This window comes from Mustela lutreola, chromosome 9 (assembly GCF_030435805.1).
Source record: "Mustela lutreola isolate mMusLut2 chromosome 9, mMusLut2.pri, whole genome shotgun sequence".
NCBI classification, from domain to species: Eukaryota; Metazoa; Chordata; class Mammalia; order Carnivora; family Mustelidae; genus Mustela; species Mustela lutreola.
In genome coordinates this window covers 24,191,379-24,210,275 of record NC_081298.1, presented here as the reverse complement: position 1 = coordinate 24,210,275, position 18,897 = coordinate 24,191,379, and the positions used below count along the sequence as shown (strand labels likewise).

Genomic DNA, 18,897 nt, shown 5'->3' with positions numbered 1-18,897 from the left:
TATAATTTGAGGTCGTAATTGCCTAGTTAAATTTTGACATTGACGGTTCCAGGTACCATTAAGCATATTTCCTAACTCTCTAGAGAGGTTAGCTGCTAAGGATAAGTTGTTATGAGCTATAGGGGTGATACAAAGTCCGGCCATATTATGTGTGCATCCTATCGACACAATTGACTCTAGGATATCAAGTTGTTCCTGTACAAGATCAACCCTTTGATTTACAATAAGGATCCCAGCATGCAAATGTCCGTTAATTTGTTCTTGCGTAGCCAATGCTTCAGCGACCATTCCTGTGACGTTGTTGAGCGCAGCTGCTGTCTGTACTGAGGTTGTCAACGCTACCACGGCAGCAGTAGCAGCGGCGGCGGATGCTGCGATAGCTGCAATAATGGCTGCTGTTGTTCCAAAGTCTCGTTTATGTCGAAGCAGCACCGGCAGGTTATCGGGGTTCACCTGTACTGGCATCGGGATATACATTGGTATCTTGGCTATTACTGCCGAGTCTCCCACCGTGGCGTTCCAACATTCTGATAGCAGACAATTCTGGGACTCACAAGAGAGGCTAGATGACTTGTTAGTAGAAGCATTAAAAACTATGAAGAGAAAGGGAGCTCTAACACAGACGGGCATTGGTGAGTAACTTATGTGCTTAGCTGAGGTACAATTGCAAGTAACATTTGTTTCAAATCGAGAGCCTACATGATAGTTGTACGTACAGTTACGCCATGTAGACCCATTAATAAAGTGAAGGCTTTCCAAGCCTGTACATGCCTGTGCAGTGTTGCAGAGCAGCCACCTATCTAGAAGGTGAGCTGATGCGCCTTGCGCCGGGTCTTGGTGGGTATAATTATAGCCAAAAAAGGTGGAGTTAGAGTAAGTGGGGATTTTAGGACTGAATGAGAATACTGTTCCCACCCAAACTCCTGAGAGGCTACTATGGCAGCCACTTGTGTGGTGCAGCTCGCACAATAACAGGCCTTGGTGCAGCAAGGTTTATACAGAGGAGGCCCCTCGTAAAGTGGCGCTGTTGGGGCTGGGCGCGTGGGCACAGGATCTAAGTTATCTACCACTTCCGTCTCTGTTTGTAACTGCGCCATAGCTCCTTCTTTCACTTTTAATTTCAGCTGCGCCATAACTTTCCCCTGCATTTTGAGCTGCGCCATAGCCTTCTTTAGCTTTTCCTCCTTTTTTGCAAGCTCCTTTTGCATCTTGCTCACCTTTTGGCTTTTGGGAGATTTCCCTCCTCTGCTCCTTTCATCATCACTCGAGCTAGATCCCTCACTGTCTGAGTGTCCGTTTGAGCTTTCACTCTCAGAGCTAGTGTCCTTCAAGGAGCCTTTACAAAATTCCTCTTTCACTTGTTCTAAGATCTCCCCTCCCAGTTGCACCGCCTGGCGTATGGGCTCTCGCGGGGATTGCAAACAAACTTTCACTAAAGACCAAACGGCCAGGGTTCCTGGCGTAGTGCGCGGATCGCGTCTAAGGTCTTCTCCTAAATATTCCCATTGGGGAATATTAAGCAATCCCTCCTCTAAGAACCACGGAGCGGTTTGACCCACTTCTCTCAAAAACAAATGAGCTGTTTTATTTTTTAAAGGAGTACCAATTGCTTTAAGGATATCAGAAAGCGGCCCCAGCATTTTATATGTGGCCATCTCGTTTCCCATACCGGAAAGCTTTACTCTCATCCTTATCCTAGGAACTTTGCAGCCATCTCGTTTCCCATTCCGGAAAGCTTTACTCTCGTCCTTATCCTAGGAACTTTGCAGCCATCTCGTTTCCCATCCCGGAAAGCTTTCTACGCTAGTCCTCGACTTGAGGAACTTTCCCTGTCACTAGACAGAAATAGGTGCACTCTTTACCTGATCGTTGCCTAACTCCGCGCGTCTCTTCTGCACGAGTTCCCGGGTTTCGGCACCACTTGTTGCTCTCGGCCCGCAAGAACGACACGGAGACACGCGTGGAGGCAAACTTCTTTAATGGCTTCTTTTTATCTTCTCCCCCCTCTGGCGCAGCACAGCAAGCAGCTCCCGCCGCCCCGCTCGGGCGCCGCCGCCACCTCCAGGGCCGCGCGCCGCCTCTCGGCGCCTGCCGCCGCTGCTGCCGCCGCCACCATGGTCCGGGCTGCGGCCCCCTCCAGCCGGCGCGGCGTGGCCTGGCTCCCGGCGGGCCCGCCCCTCTACAAGTACATTCAAGCATATATACACCGGCAGCTTAGCCCGCCTAGCCAATCACCACAGTGCTCATGCACCTCCCGCGTGAGTGGACCTAAATGAACAGCCAATCATATTCAGTCCCTTACAGCTCTTATAGTAGGCCTCCTGTACTGGCTCCCGACAAACCAAGATGTCCTTCAACGGACGAATGGATAAGGAAAATATGGTCTATATACACTATGGAGTATTATGCCTCCATCAGAAAGGATGAATACCCAACTTTGTAGCAACGTGGACAGAACTGGAAGAGATTATGCTGAGTGAAATAAGTCAAGCAGAGAGAGTCAAGTATCATATGGTTTCACTTATCTGTGGAGCATAACAAATAACATGGTGGACATGGAGAGATGAAGAGGAGAAGGGAGTTGAGGGAAATGGGAAGGGGCGGTGAACCATGAGACACTATGGACTCTGAAAAACAACCTGAGGGTTTTGAAGGGACGGGGTGGGAGGTTGGGGGAACCAGGTGGTGGGTATTAGAGAGGGCATGGATTACATGGAGCACTGGGTGTGGTGCAAAAATAATGAATACTGTTATACTGAAAATAAATAAAAAGTAAATAAATTTAAAAAAGAAAAAAAATCTGAAAAAGGAACTGATAAGATAAGTTGGTTGGGGAAAAAAAAAGAGGAGGGAATGTGCTCAGGCTGGATGGAGACTAGAACAAAGCCATATGCTAGATTAGGGTATATTTTGATCTATTAGAAGAAATTGTATCCCAAACTTTTTTAGAATTAAAAAAAACCTATATGCATACAAAAAATAAGGTTAAATACAATGAAGGGATAAAATATGACTATAACAATGAAGGCTTAAAAATATATTTTTTTAAGAAAGGTATTGTTAAGATAAATCAGTTTAAAAAAACATTAAAAGAAGAAAGAGGAAAAGTTAAAAAAATAGAATGAGAAAAAAATAAAATGAAAACAATTAATTTTGTTAGACTAAAGGATCGTGGCAGAGGAAAGCCATGAATGCTTTGCTTTCCCCTAGCTCTGGAGTTCCACTATTTTCCTTGATCAGTGAGCTTGGTCTTGGCTGGATGTTCTTGCTGATCTTCTGTGGGAGGATCCTACTGCAGTGATTCTCAAATGACTTTGCCTGAGGTGGAATTGCACCACCCTTGCTGGGGACCAGGCTAAGTAATCTGCTCCAGTTCACTATCAGAGTTTTTGTTCCCTGAACGCTTTCCATACCACTTTGGAGGATGGGAACGAAGAGAAAATTTCCAATTTCCAGCCCAGAGGAGCCAAGAGCTGGGGCCCCACTCCTCAGTGAACCCTCAGAGATAAGCAGTCAATCATTCCTGTCTCCCTGGTCTCCGACCCTGCTCCGTGCTCTCCTGGCCGGTGACTGAGCATTTCTATCTCTGGCGCATGGCCCCATTTGGAGTCTCCAAACCCAGGAGATTGCTGCCATGCTGCTCTTCCCAGAGGAGGAAGGTGAGTCTCCCCGGCTTGGCCACTTGTGGGGTCCTTGGTAGAAGAGCAGTAGTCTGACTGTGTGCCTTGGGTCATGGTTTAAGGTAACCCCAATCTGAAAGCTCAGTCCTCGACTCTGTCTCTGTAGTCGGCTTCCCCGCTCCAATACCTGGCAGCCCTGCCACACTCGACACCCCCAATCTTTCTGTGACCCCAAGGGAGCTGAGACCACACTGTCCCTGTGAGGGCTCCACCCCCGCTTAGTCTCTGGAGCAATGTCCCTCAGTGGAGCAGACTTCTAAAAGTTGTGATTTTGTGCTGCTCTGCTCTGCCGCTTGCTGGGAACCAGCCCCTCCCACTGTGGTCTATCTTCCTGTGGCTTTGGATTGACTTCTCAGCACATCCTACCTCTCAGAAAGTGGTCAATTTTCTGTTCCTAGAATTTTTGTTCTTCTTTTCTATCTCCTATTGAGTTTGTAGGTGTTTGGAATGGTTTGAGACCTATCTAGCTAAATTCCCACGATCTGATGTCATTTCAATCTGCTACTTCTCCGCCATCTTGCCTCTCACTTAATGGTGAAAGTTTTACTTCTTCCTTACTAATTTGGATGCCTTTTATTCCTTTGTGTGTGTGTGATTGCTGTAGCAAGGACTTCCTTGATGTGGCAAGGAATAGAAGCAGTGGGAGTAGAGATCCTTGTCTTGTTCCTGACCTTAGGGGAAAAGCTCACAATTTTTCACCATTGAGAATGATGTAGCTGTGGGTTTCTTATATATGGCCTTTATTATGTTGAAGTAAGTTCTCTCTAAACCTACTTGGTTGAGGGTTTTATCATGATGGATGTTGTATTTTGTCACATGCTTTTTCTGAGTTTATTGAAATGAGCATATGGTTTTTATACTTTGTCTTGTTGATGTGGTGTATCACACTGATTGACTTGCAAATACTGAACCATGCCTGCATCCCAAGAATAAACCCCAATTGTTCATGGTGAATGATTTTCTCAATGTATTGTGGGATTTGGTTTGCTAATATTTTGTTGAGGATTTTTTGCATTTGTGTTCGTCAGGGATGTTGGCCTGTAGTTCTATCTCTCTCTCTCTCTTTTTTTTTTTTTTTTTTTTTGTAGTTTCTGGTTTGGGTGTTTGGGTAATGCTGGTCTCTTGGAATGCGTTTGGAAGCTTTCTTGCTTCTTCTATTTTTTTTTTTTTAATAGATTGAGAAGAATAGGTATTAACTGGTCTTTAAATGTTTCATAGAATTCACCTGGGATACTATCTAGTCCTGGACTTTTTTTTTTTTTAAGATTTTATTTATTCATTTGACAGAGAGAGAGATCACAAGCAGACAGAGAGGCAGGCAGAGAGAGAGGGAGAAGCAGGCTTCCTGCTAAGCAGAGAGCCCAACGCAGGGCTCAATCCCAGGACCCTGAGATCATGACCTGAGCCGAAAGCAGGGGCTTAACCCACTGAGCCACCCAGGCGCCCCATGGTCCTGGAATTTTATTTGTTGGGAGTTTTGTGATCACTGATTCAACTTCACTGCTGGCAATCTATTATTCCTGAGGTTTTGTGAGGTTATATGTTTCTAGGAATTTTTTGTGAGGTTATATGTTTCTAGGAATTTACCTATTTCTTCTAGGTTGTCCAGTTTTTTAGGATATAATTTTTCATAATATTCTTTCATAATCCCTTGTATTTCTGTAGTGTCAGATGTTATTTCTCCTTTTTCATTTCTGATTTTGTTGAGTCCTCTCTCCTTTTAAAAAAATTTAATTAAAAAAAATTTTTGGATGAGTCTGGCTGGGGCTTATCAAGTTTGTTGATCTTTTCAAAGAACCAGCTCCTGGTTTCACTGATCTGTTCTATTGGGGGTTTGTTTGTTGTTTTTGGTTTCAATTTTGTTTATTTCTGCTCTAATCTTTATTAGTCCCTTCCTTCTACTGGTTTGGGGTTTTGTTTGTTCTTCTTTTTCTAGCTTCTTTAGATGTAAGATTAGGTTGTTTATTTGAGATTTTTCTTGAAGTAGGCCTGTATTGCTATAAACTACCCCGTAGAACAGCTTTTGCTGCATCCCAGAGATTTGGGACCATGGTGTATTCATTTTCATTTGTCTCCATATATTTTTTGATTTTCTCTTTGGTTTCTTAGTTGACCCATTCATTATTTAGTAGCATGTTATTTAACTTCCATGTACTTGTGCTCTTTCCATATTTTTATTGTGGTTGACTTCTACTTTCATAGCCTTGTGGTCAGAAAAGATGAATAGTAAGATTTTGCTCTTTTTCAGTTTGTTGAGACTTAGTTTGTGGCCTAATATGTGGACTATTCTAGAGAATACTCCATGTGCACTCGAAAAGAATGTGTATTTGGGCATCTGGGTGACTTAGTCAGTTAAGCATGGACTCTTGATATTGACTCAGGTCATGATCTCAGGGTTGTGAGATTGAGTCCTGCACTGGGCTCTGGACTGGACATGGAGCCTGCTGAAGATTCTTTCTCTTTCTCTCCCTCTGCATCTCCCCACTTTCTAAAAAATATAAAAGAGAAAACAATTTGTATTCTGTTATTTTAGGATGAAATGTTCTGAATGTATTTGTTAGATCCATCTGGTCCAATGTGTCATTCAAAGCCACTGTTTCTTTGTTGATTTTCTGGTTTGATGATCTGTCCATTGATATAAGTGGGATGTTAAAGTACCCCATTATTATTGCATTATTATCAATTAATTCCTTTATGTTTGTTGCTAACTATTTGGGTACTTCCATGTTGGGTGCCTAAATATTTACAATTGTTATATTTTCTTGTGGGATTGTCTTCTTTATTATTAAGTAGTGTCTTTCCTCATCTCTTGTTACAGTCTTTGTTTTAAAATCTATTTTGTCCAATATAAATATTGCTGCCTTGGCTTTCTTTGACATCCATTTGCATTATAAATATTTGTCTGTCCCCTCACTTTTTAATCTGCGTGGGTCTTTAGGTCTGAAATGAGTGGTACGTCTGAAATGGTGGCAGCATAATCTATACTGGTTTTTAGTTTTTAATCCATTCCATCACCCTATGTCTTTTGACTGGAGCATTTAGTCCATTTACTTTCAAAGTAATTATTTGGTAGGTATATATTTATTGCCACTTTTAGTTTCCTATTTTAAATCCAGTTATTTATTTAATTATTTATGTTTTAAAGATTTTATTTATTTGACAGAGAGAGATCACAAGTAGGCAGAGAGGCAGGCAGAGAGAGAAAGGGAAGCAGACTCCCTGCTGAGCAGAGAGCCTGATGTGGGGCTTGATCCCAGGACCCTGAGATCATGACTTGAGCCGAAAGCAGAGGCTTAACCCACTGAGCCACCCAGGTGCTCCTAAATCCAGTTATTTAATGCACAGTGTTTATCTATTGCCATTTTGGTACTTGTTTTGTAATTGTCTTGTAGTTCTCTGATCCTTTTCTTGCTCTCTTTCAGGGTTTGCTGGCTTTCTTTAGTGATATACTTGGATTCCTTTCTCTTTATTTTTTATCCATTACTTGTTTTTGATTTGTGGTTACCATTAGGTTTGTATATGACATTTTCTGCATATAGCTGTTTATATTAAGTTGAGAGCCACTTAAGCAAGTTAGGTCGTGAGTATCAGCACTGTGCTTGCTCCTGCAAGGTGCTGTGTGTTTATGCTGGGGAGTAGAGGAGAGAAATGGCTCTTGCTAGCTCCTTTATGATCTCTACCCCTTAGGACACACTCTAAAATTAGTAAACTATTCTTCCTCCCCTATTCTCCAAGAATTCACACACTGCTGCTCTACATTGTATACTATATTCCCCCCTTCACTTGTTCATCATGTGGTTTATTTATTAATTTTTTTCACACACAGGCAAAATTATGGGTACATACATAGGTATAAAATTTCAGTGAAAGTAAGGGAATGATTAACACAAAATATGATTTGATGGTTACCTCTGGATTTGGGGTGGAAGAGAATGCAAACAGGGAGAAAGGGAATTTCTAATGTTCTGTTTCCTAACCTGTGTGATGAAGACAAAGTGCTGACTATTCTTTTTTTTTTTTTTAAGATTTTTATTTATTTATTTGACAAACAGAGATCACAGGTAGGCAGAGAGGCAGGCAGAGAGAGAAGAAGGGAAGCAGGCTCCCCACTGAGCAGAGAGCCTGATGTGGGGCCCGATTCCAGGACCCTGAGATCATGACCTGAGCTGAAGGCAAAGGCTTTAACCCACTGAACCACCCACGTACCCCAGTGCTGACTATTCTTTGAATAATTTGTATATATAATTTAATGTAATTTAATGTGATTAGCATGATATTTTATTTTTAAAAATTTTACCATGATTTTTTGGAATTTAAACTTGTTAAGCACCTTCACATGCCTTCCCTTACTTAACCATCTAATTAATACCCTTGAGATTTTCTCTTATAGTATTGTCTTTCTTTCACAAATCCTACAGTTTGTAATCATATACTTACTTGTTTATATGTTTTACTACCCATTTCTCCCACTAAGCTGTATGTTCCTTGAGAGCTGAAACCATGTTGGTTTTGTTTACCACTGTGCGATTCAAATAATTTCTTCTACATGAAGTTGTATATGGTTGAATTCAAGAGTTTTGAGAACTTTTTCATCCACAAAGATGAGTTTTGCCAAAGGTTGGAGGGGGAAGCTTTGCTAAAGCAATTATGCAAACACTGAAATAAGTAAGATAATGTATAAATAGATCAACACAGTACATGGTGTTTGTAAGTACTCAATACATATCAGTATGTTCTGGTATTGGTGTCACTTCTGCATCTTTTTATTTAACTCTAATTGTCTAAATTAATTTCATTCAAATTTGTTCATCAGGGGCACGAAGTATGTTGTAGTCAATCTTTCTTGCTGCTCAGATATATAAATGAAGACTCTTTTGCCAATCCATGAATAATGATTGTAACATAAACAGCTGAAAACCACGGAAGTCCAGTAGGGTTGAATGTACCTGTAATTTTCCTAGTGGAAAGAAAGATCCATAGATTTGGGTTAGAGGTTGAGAGATGAAGCACTCATTTGCTGATTCTAATTCTCAATCACAGGTGTCTTGGAATGATTTGTTTCACTATTTTAAAGTCAGGGTAACATCTAAAGTCTTTTATCAAGACAAGTCCCCATTTAAAAAAAAAAAAGTAAGAAATTACACTAATACCAAATAAAGGGACAACTCTGTAAAGCGGATTAGGACCCAAGAGTTGGTGGGGAAATAAATTTAATGAGTTTCAGGTGTCACTTGTTGTAATGAGATAAAATGAATAATAGCAGATAAATAATGTATGACATACATATCATACATTATACCATTTGATATATATATCATTTTTGTTTCAATATATATATATACACCATTTGATATATATACCATTTTTTAAAAAATCATCTATTCATTGTGAGACACATGCTAATATCAGGGATAGTAACATGAAAGAATGGTCAATGGCAATTGCAAGAATTGTTGACTGAAAATTGAAAAATTCTTTCACAGATGTTAAAATATAAAACATTTGTATATTAGAATCAACAAGATAAGGCATAAGCACATATAAATACTAGTCCCTGATATTAAATATATTTCTTAGTGTGGATTGTGATCAAAACATTTGAAAGCTACTGCCCTATAAAATGTATTTTCTGTTCCTTAGATTAAAGTTGGATGGAATATTGCAAAATTATACACATATCAGATTGTGAAATTACAACATCTATAAGGAACTCTTTGGTAAATAAAACTAAAGTACATTTCTAAAATTGACACAAAAATTACACATATATTATGAAATTATTAGTCAAATTATAAACTGAATCAATATAAAACATTCACTGACCATGAAATATGACAGCTAGCTAATAGCTAATAATACTTGGACCAGTGAAAACTTTGATCCATTAAACATGAAGAATGGACAGACATGTGGATTTCTCAGAATCACAGACTCTTGGAAAAAAATATATCAGCTTTTTCTGTAAAGTATATAATTCATTGCCAGTTATATGTAATCAGTTTTTAAAAACTTCCAATTACTAAAATTTGAGAATAATAATAAAATAACCCTAAAAGCTTTCAATAACAATTACTTCAGTTCTAGAAAACACTGCTATTTTTGGTTCTGCAGAGTCAAGTGCAGAAGTGAGCAGATTGATAAACTTATAAACATCATGAAAAGAGTTGTAGAGAGGAACTAGAGCCACTCAGATGCCATTTGGTTCTCACTTGTCACAAACCACTCCTTGTTTTTCTGGTTCTTGGAAAACACATCTTATTGGAACAGAAAATGTCAGTGATCTGGCAACCATGATCCTCTATGTGGGATGGAGTAATTATGTACAGTTTCTTTATCAAGAAACTGCTAGTAGATTTTTCTCCTCAATGTTTTCATAGTTGCTTGCTTAAAGATCTCTAAACTGGTGTGTAAGGAACAGACCAAGAAAAGCGAGGGTTTGAAATTTGAAATCCATCGACCCCGGGGATTAACTGCGGTTTATAATTCACCTTAAATCAGGTGCTGATTTATGGCCAAACCATCCCACTAGCTCAGTTTTAATTGTATGGGCATGTTTTTCATGAATAAAGGCACCAGCAAGACTTCCTGCTCCTAAATTTAAATACTTATAGGAGTACCAGCAAACAAAATCAACTCCCCAGTCATGTAAGCGGAGTTCAACATTTCCAACCGCATGTGCTAGATTAAAGCCAACAAAACAATGCTCTGTTTGTCCAGCTCTTGTGATGGCAGATATATTAAAGAGCTATTCAGTGTTAAAATGCAGCCCACTGAACAGGATCACTGCAACTGAGTCTCCTTCCTTCTCGATTACTTCAAGGATATCCTCTATACTCAATCTTTTCTTCCCCCCCTTGGCTTTATCATCCACATGCTTTCCTCAATATTAAGCCTATGAAATTGAAGCTGTGACTCAATAGCACAGTGATCTGAAGGGAAGGCTTTGGCTTTCAGAATTTTATACCATCTTGGGGTAGGCTTACACAAGGATAATAGCAGAAGATGTAAATTAACAGTCAAATCATTTATTAGGGCTATTTCTTTCTTATTGGCTCCTACAATGTCATTCATAAGGCCTAAAATAATCTCATCTCCTGTAATCCAAGGACATTTTCCTAGGCCATGTCATGTGGTTTCTTTAAGGGTGGGTACTCAGCTTCCTATTGCCCTCCGGCTCCCCCAGAACCAGACACTAATTTTTAAAATTCCAGGTTTTAAGTCTCACTGATTGTAAGACCTTACGAAATTTGGCCCTCACTTTCAAAACTGAATGTTATGGGGATTTGTCTTCCCTGTGTGGAAACTCTTGTGTGATAGTCTGTTTCTCTCCCTTCTCCATGCCCAAGGCCCACTCTCCACACCCAGCTGATAGCAGAGGTCCATTTTGCTCCCTATTGTGTCTCTGTCCATCCTTCCCTCTCAGAGTGGTTTCTTCTTTACCTTTTGTTGTGGAGTTGTTCTGCCAGTCTTCGGGTTGTTTTCTGGGTTATTTATGTTTATGTGAGTGTTACCTAGTTGTATCCATGGATCAAGGTGAGCTTAGGGTCTTCTTACTCTCCATCTTCTAGCCTCCTATACCTAAGTTTAGAAATCTGGAAGTATAAGTCTTTCAGCTCTGTTCTTCTTTTTCAAGATTATGTGGGCTGTTTATATTCCATGTAAATTTTAGGATGATGTTTTTCTATTTCTGCCAAAATATCATTGGATTTTTGGTAGGGTTTACAATGAATCTATAGATCAATATTGACAATAATATTGACATCTTAACGATATTAAGTCTTCCAATCCAGGAACATGAGATATGTTTCCATTTATTTAAGTCTTTCATTATTTATTAATTTCTTTCAGGAGTGTTTTATAGTTTTCATTTTTAAATTTAAATTTAATTAATTAACATATAGTGTATTATTAGTTTCAGGGGTAGAGTTCAGTGATTCATCAGTTGTATATAACACCCAGTTCTCATTACATCACATGCCCTCCTTCAAGCCCATTACCCTATTACCCCATCCCAACCCCTCCCCTCCAGAAACCCTAGTTTATTTCCTATGACTAAGAATCTCTTATGGTTTTTCTCCCTCTCTGATTACCTCTTGTTTTATTTTTCCCCTCCCTTCCTCTCTGCTCCTCTGTTTTGTTTCTGAAATTCTACGTAACAGTGAGATCATATAATTATCTTTCTAATTCCCCTATTTCCCTTAGCATAATACCCTCTAGTTCTATCCACATGATTGCAAAGAGCAAGACTTAGGTTTTTTTTGATGACTGAGTTGTGTGTGTGTGTGTGTGTGTGTGTGTGTGTGTGTGTATGTGTGTATAATCTCACCTCCACTTTGGCCATGTGGATATCTGGGCTCTTTCCATACTTTAGCTATTGTGAACATTGCTGCCTTAAACATTGGGGTGCAGGTACCCCTTTGGATCACTACATTTGTATCTTTGGGGTACATACCTAGTAGTGCAATTGCTAGTCATAAGGTAACTCTATTTTAACTTTTTGAGGAAACTCCATACTGTTTTCCAGAGGGGCTGTACCAGCTTGAATTCCCACCAACAGTGTACAAGGGTTCTCCTTTCTCCACATCCTTGCCAACATTTGGTGTTTCCTTACTTAATTATAGCCATTCTGACTGGTATGAGGTAGTATCTCATTGTGGTTTAATGATTTGTATTTCCTTAATGTCAGTGTGATGTTGAGCATTTTTTCATGTCTGTTGACCTTTTGTATGTCTTCTTTGGAGAAATGTCTGTTCATATCATCTTCTATTATTTGTTCTTTGGGTGTTGAGTTTGATAAGTTCTTATAGATTGTGGATAGTAGCCCTTTATCTGATAAAACATTTGCAAAAATCTTCTCCCATTCTGTAGGTTGTCTCTTGGTTTTGTTAACTGTTTCCTTTGCTGAGCAAAAGCTTTTTTATCTTGATGAAGTCCCAATAGCTTATTTTTGCCTTTGTTTCCCTTACCTTTGGAGACATGTCCAATTAGAAATTCCTGTGGCCAAGAACACAGTTTGTGTTCTCCTCTAGGATTTTGATGGATTTCTGTCCCACATTTAGGTCTTTCATCCATTTTGAATTTATTTGTATATACTGTAAGAAAGTGGTCCACTTTCATTCTTCATGTTGGCTGTCTAATTTTCCCAATACTATATGTGATGAGTCTGATTTTTTCCCATTGGGTATTCTTTCCTGATTTGTGGTAGGTTAGTTGACCAGAGAGTTGACGGTTCATTTCTGCGTTCTCTATTCTGTTCCACTGATTTTTGTGTCTATTTTTGTGCCAGTACAATACTGCCTTGATAATTACAGCTTTGTAATATAGCTTGAAGTCCGGACTTCTGATGCCACCAGCTTTGGTTTTCCTTTTCAACTTTCTTTTGGCTATTTGGGGTCTTTTCAAGTTACATACAAATTTAAGGATTATTTGTTCTAGCTCTGTGGAAAATATTGATGGTATTTGATAGGGATTGCATTGAATGTATAGATTGCTCCAAGTAGCATAGACATTTTAAAAATATCTGTTCTTTCAATCCATGAGCATGGAATGTTTTCCATTTCTTTGTGTCTTCAGTTTCTTTCATGAGTGTTTTATAGTTTTCAGAGTGTAGTTTTCATTTTGTAAGTCTTTCACATCCTTGGTTAAGTTAACTCCTAAGTATTTTATTTTAATTTTTTGGGAAGGGAATTATTTTTGTTCATTGTTAGTGTTTAGAAATACAACTGATTTTTGTGTGTTTATTTTGTATCTTGCTACTTTGCTGAATTCATGTATTGGTTTTAACAGTGCTGTGTGGAATCTTTAGGGTGTTATAAGATAATATCTGCAGACAAAGATAATTTTACTTCTTCCTTTCCAGTCTGGATGCTTCTTATTTATTTTTCTTGCCTAATTGCTCTGGCTAGAGCTTCTAGTAATATTTTGAAAAAGGAGTGTTCCTGATTTTAGAGGAATAGTTTTCAGTGTTTTATCAGTAAGTATGATGTTTACTGTGGATTTTTCATATATGGCTTTTATTGTAGCCATATAAGAAATTATATTGAAATGTATGGAATTGTATATGCAACTGTTTTATATATGAAGTTGTATTGCAGTCTCCTTCTAGTCCCAGTTTTTTAGTTTTTTAGTTTTAATCATAAAAGAGTATTGAATTTTATCACATGGTTTTTCTGTATCATTTCAGGTGATCATGTGGGTTTTTTCCCATCACTATATTAATATGCTGTTTAATATTGATTGATTTGGGGGGCGCCTGGGTGGCTTAGTGGGTTAAAGCCTCTGCCTTTGGCTCAGGTCATGTTCCCAGGGTCCTGGGATTGAGCCCTGCATCTGGCTTTCTGCTCAGTGGGGAGCCTGCTTCCTCCTCCTCTCTCTCTCTCTCTCTCTCTCTCTGCCTGCCTCTCTGCCTACTTGTGATCTCTGTCACATAAATAAATAAAATCTTTTTAAAAATATTGGTTGATTTTTGTATATTAAACCATCTTTGAATTCCAGGGATAAATCCCACTTAGTCATGGCATATAATCTTTTAATATGCTGCTGAATTTGATTTGCTAGTATTATGTTGAGGATTTTTGTATCAGTGTTTATAAGAGATATTGTTCTGTACTTTCCTTTTGTCTTTGCCTGGCTTTGATGTCAGGGAAATGCTGGTCTCACAGAAAATGTTAGGAAGTGTTCTTTTCACTTTAATTTTTTGGGAAAATTTGAGAAGGATTGGTAGTCTTAAATGTTTGGTAGATTTTGCTGGTGAAGCCATCCACTTCAGAGGTTTTTGCTTGTTTGTTCATTTTGGTTTTTTATTCTGTTAGTTACCATACAATATGTCATTAGTTTTTGATGTAATGTTCCAAGATTCATTGTTTATGTATAACACCCAGTGCTCTATGCAATATGTGCCCTCCTTAATACGCACCACCAGGCTCACCCATCCCCCCAACCCCTCCTCTCTAAAATCATCAGTTTGATCCTTGGAGTCCACAGTCTCTCATGGTTCATCTCCCCCTCCAATCTCCCCACTCTTCACTTTGCCTTTCCTTCTTCTAATGTCCTCCATGTTATTCCTTATGTTCCACAAGTAAGTGAAACCACATGATAATTGACTTTCTCTGTTTGACTTATTTCACTCAACATAATCTCCTCCTGTCCCACCCACGCTGATCCAAAAGTTGAGTAGTCATCATTTCTGACGGCTGAGTAATATTCCATTGTATATATGGACCACATCTTTATCCATTTGTTTGTTGAAGGGCATCTTAGCTCTCTCCACAGTTTGGCTATTGTGGACATTGCTGCTATGAACCTCAAATCTATGGCCAAATAATCTTCAATAAAGCAGGAAAAAATATCCAGTGGAAAAAAGATAGTCTCTTCAATAAATGGTGCTAGGAAAATTGGACAGCAGTTTACAGAGGTTTGTTTTTGTTTTGTTTTGTTTTGTTTTTCGGGGTTTTTTTTGCTGGAAGATTGTTTATTACTGATTCAATCTCCTTATTAGTTATAGATCTATTCAGATTTAGTATTTTTTTGTGATTTAGTCTTGAAAAGTTTTGTGTTTATAGGAATTTTTCTATTTCACCTAGGTTATCCAACTTGTTGGCATATAATTGTTCATAGTACTCTCTTAAATCTTCTTTATTTCTATAAAATTGGTGGTAATGTTCCCACTTTCATTTATGATTTTAGTAACTTAAACCTTCTTTTTTTCTTACTCTCTCTAGCTAAAGGTATGTCAGTGTTGCTGATCTTTTGGAAAAACTACATTTGGCTTCACTAATTGTCTCTACTGTTTTTCTATTTATCTCTGCTCTAATCCTTATTCTTTTAAAAAATTTTTTAATTTTTAAATAAACATATAATGTATTATTAGCCCCAGGGGTACAGGTCTGTGAATCACCAGGTTTACACACTTCACAGCATTCACCATATCACATACCCTCCCCAATGTCCATAACCCCACCACCCTCTCCCAACCCCCCTCCCCTCGGTCACCCTCAGTTTGTTTTGTGACAGTGAGAGTCTCTTATGGTTTGTCTCCCTCTCGATCCCATCTTGTTTTATTTATTCTTTTCCTACCCCCCAAACCCCCCATGTTGCATCTCCACTTCCTCATATCTGGGAGATCATATGATAGTTGTCTTTCTCCGATTGACTTATTTCGCTAAGCATAATACCCTCTAGTTCCATCCATGTCATTGCAAATGGCAAGATTTCATTTCTTTTGATGGCTGCATAGTATTCCATTGTGTATATGTACCACATCTTCTTTGTCCATTCATCTGTTGATGGACATCTAGGTTCTTTCCATAGTTTGGCTATTGTGGACATTGCTGCTATAAACATTCAGGTGCACGTGCCCCTTCATCTAATCCTTATTCTTTCCTTATACTAAACTTGTGTTTAGTTTGTTGTTCTTTTTCTAGTTCTTTACATTGTAAAGTTAAGTTGTGTTTTAGTTATTTTTTGTTTTTGTTTTTATTGTGTTAGTCACCATAAAATACATCATTAGTTTTTGATGCAGTGTTCCAAGATTCATTGTTTATGTACAACACGCAGTCCTCTATTTATAGCCATTAATTTCCCATTAGCCCTGCTTTCATTGCATCCCATCAGTTTTTGTATGTTGTGTTTTTGTTTTCACTCATTTCTAAGTATTTCCCTTGTGGTTTCTTCTTTGATCTATTGGTTGTTTAAAGGCTGCTTAATTTCCACAGATTTATAATTTTCTAGTTTTACTTCTCTTTTTGATTTCTAACTTCATCCCATTGTGCTCAGAGAGATACTTTATATGGTATCTACCATTTTTAATTTCCTGAGACTTAATTTGTGACCTAACATTTGGTCTATCCTGATAAATGTCCTTTTCAGCTCCAGAATTTTTTACTTTTTTCATAGGTTTTCCCACTCTTTGTGGACATATCTGTGTTGTTCACTTTGTTTTCTTGACTTTATCTGCATCTCCCTTTAGTTCTTCAAGCATCTTTAAGATGGTTGTTTAAAAGTTGGCTAATATATCTGACATCACATCTTTTTCAGGGACAGTTTCTGTTGATTTTTTTTCCTTTGAATAGCCATATTTTCCTATTTCTTTATATGCTTTGCGATTTTTTTTGAAACTGGACATTTGAATCTAATAATGTGCTATCTCTTCAATTCATATTCTCTGCCTTTTCCAAGGTTTGTTGTCTTTGTTATTTTTTATTTTGTGTTGTTGATTGTGGTGAGCTGTTTCTTTGCCCAGGATCAACCTGAGGCATAAACTTAAGAACTTCTTAGTTTTTTCCTAAGTCTTTTTATGGTCACTTTTTAATTTCCCTTATATATGTGGTTGTTTAAGAGTGTCCTAGTATAGCTTCCATAATGTTTGACTTCCAAAAAGATGAAAAGAGAGAATTGAAAGGGAGAATGGATGCTGGTCCTTTAAATCTACTGAAAGTCACTGTGGCTATAGAGCAAGGGGCTTGCAGCAATGTGGATAAGTGCAACAACATTGACCACTCACTTTTTCATCTGTACCTCTATGATCAGAGGCAGGAATCAGCAATCAGGGCACAGATCCTAATATTTGGAAGACAGGGTTCTTTTTTGCCCACACTTGTTCAGCAAGCTCCTCCAGGAACATGTGCACAGCTGTCTGCCACAGGTTAGTCAAAATTAAGCACAACTTGCTGTGTAAGCTTTTCCCTGGAAGTCATAAGCCTTCAATAGAGTTTGGAATTCCTAGAGAGTAACATGAGACAGATTTTGTCAGTTCGGTTGTCTCAGTGGAGAGGCAGATTCCCTTTGCTGCTTACTTGATCGTCTTCCTGAAATTCTCAGTAGGAGTTCTTCATATTCTGTGACTACAAATCTTTTGCCATATATATGTATTGGAATATTTTTTCTTAGTTGGTTGCCTGCTTATTCACTTTCAAAATATGTCTTTTGATGAGCAAAAATTTAATTTTCTTAAAGTCCAATATTTTACTTTTACTTTTATGGTTAGTACATTTTACATTATTCCTAAGAAAGCTTTGACTATTCTGTAGTTGCAAGGATATTCTTTTAGAAGCTTCATGGTTCTAGCTTTTACATTTAGGTTTGTGATCCATCTTGAATTATTTTTGTGGATGGAGTGCAGTAGGGATTCTTTCCATTGAGATATCCTGTCATTTCAGCACAATTTGTTAAATAGACTTACCTTTCCCAATTGAATTGATTTGGTTTCTTAGTTGATAATCATTGACTATATATGACTGGATCTATTTCTAGACTTGACTCTTATTAATCTATTTTGTTGTTGTTGTTGTTGTTGTTGTTGTTGTTGAAGATTTTTTTTAGGGACATCTGGGTGGGTCAGTCTGTTAAGCGTCTGCCTTCGGCTCAGGTCATGATCCAGGGTCCTGGAATTGAACCCCATACCAGGCTCTCTCCTCAGAGAGGAGTCTGCTTCTCCCTCTTCTCTCTCTGCCCCCCACACCCTGCCACCTGGCGTGCTCTGTCTCTCGCTTTCTCTCAGATAAACAAAACCTTAAAAAATTAAAGATTTTATTTATTTATGACAGAGAGGGATAGTGAGAGAGGGAAAACAAGCATGGGGGAACTGGAGAGGGAGAAGCCAGCTTCCTGCTGGACAGGGAGCCCTATATGGGGCTCAAACTCAGGACACTGGGATCATGAACTGAGTTAGATGCTTAATGACTGAGCCACCTAGACTATTAATCCATTTCTATTTACTTCTTTTGTAAGCCTGCTGTGGTTTTCTGATAAACTCTGCACTTAGGAGTATAAGAACTCTAACTTTGTTCTTCCTTTCAGTCAATATCATTCTGATAATTCTAAGTCCTAGGTCCTTTGCATTTCCATATAAATGTTAGAATCAAATTGTCAATGTCTTTGATAAAGCTTGCTGAACTCCAGAGAGGATTGGAGTTCTATGTGATGCTATATCCCTCTAGAGAGGATTTATTTTATTTCTGTCAAACAGATGGTTCAGAGCCTGAACACCTTCATCAAGTAAATGTCTGAAAAATTCAAAGCTGAGCTTCATAAGTGAATCCTCATAAGGACTAGTCTACTTTCGGTTCATCTTTCTTCCTAGGGTAAATCCTTCATGATCCCAGTTGAAACCTGGGGTGTTTACCAGGGCCCCTCTTCCTATTCATGCTCTTTACAATAATTTTTCTCTTGCCATTCCTGGTAGGGAAATTGCCAAAAGCTCTTTTCTTTCTTTTATAAA

The 18,897-nt window shown here is 38.6% G+C and overlaps 1 protein-coding gene and 1 pseudogene across 6 annotated transcripts in view; one reads left to right on the top strand and one right to left on the bottom strand.

Annotated features, from left to right (window-relative positions):
- Positions 1 to 18,897, top strand: part of ASIP (agouti signaling protein) — a 138,435-nt gene that overhangs the window by 77,258 nt on the left and 42,280 nt on the right. The window lies entirely within an intron of this gene.
- LOC131807878 (kynureninase-like) lies at positions 9,730 to 10,799 on the bottom strand (annotated as a pseudogene).